The sequence below is a fragment of the Elephantulus edwardii genome, unplaced genomic scaffold, assembly GCF_000299155.1.
Source record: "Elephantulus edwardii isolate Elephantulus edwardi_28Jun2011 unplaced genomic scaffold, EleEdw1.0 scaffold02924, whole genome shotgun sequence".
Classification (NCBI taxonomy): domain Eukaryota; kingdom Metazoa; phylum Chordata; class Mammalia; order Macroscelidea; family Macroscelididae; genus Elephantulus; species Elephantulus edwardii.
Window position 1 is genome coordinate 2,935 of NW_006402674.1, and position 1,030 is coordinate 3,964.

Genomic DNA, 1,030 nt, shown 5'->3' on the forward strand with positions numbered 1-1,030 from the left:
GGCATCCACTTCCTAAACCACATGCCTCTGGAAACTCTATGAAGTTGGAGAAACAACGACAGCTTCGGAAAGGCATTAGGTCTTTTGTTCACAGAGTCAGTATGACTCGACTGTGTCTTGAAGACAATCAACAACAACAACATATCCCAAAATAATGGACTATGTATCCCAAAATACTGTGGTAAAGAGATTTCTTAAAGTCAATCTTTCCTTTGGTCTTCATTATAATAAAATCTATCTTCTGTAAGAAAAACCAAAACCAAAAACAACATCCACAACTCATTCCTGAATCTATTTGTTGTTGTTGAGTCAAAATCAACACAGCTGACATTCCAGCCGTGCTTTCAGAGGCCATAAATCACATGAGAGGAGACTGCCCATCTTTCATCTGTGGAGCAGCTGGTGTGTTCTTGTGGATTGTTAATGAATATATTTAGGCTCTATTGAATACATTTTGAAGCAAATATACCTTAAATTTGCCAGCAAGCATAGTTACTTTAACTTCCGGTTTTCATAATCTTCACAGGTGAGAAGGTCTCTCTCTGCGTGGTGGAAATATCTTGTAGGGATTCAAACCGACCAGCGGCACCACCACCCTCTGCTATAATCCATGAAGATTCCAACTGGGATAGCCCCGTGGAGCAGGTGTGCTCTGTAAAAACATGGGGTTGTGATGAGTTTCAAATGGGAAATGCTTTAGAAAATGCTAAAGAATGAGGTTACCACTTCGTTACCACTTTGATGCTAACAATTGCCTGATCCACGCAATGGTATTTAGAATTGTTTCAAACTGGATTTAGAAGAGGTCATGGAACTAGGGATATTATTGCTGACGTCAAATGGATCATGGCTGAAAGCAGAGAACCAGAAGGAAGTCTCTTTGGTTTTTCTTTTGTTTTCTTTTTTTATTTGTTTGTGTTTTATCGACTATGCAAAGGCATTTGACGGGGTGGGTCACAAAAAATTGTAACTAATGTGCAGAAGAATAGAAATCTCAGTAACATGCGCATCATTGGAATCCCAGAAAAGG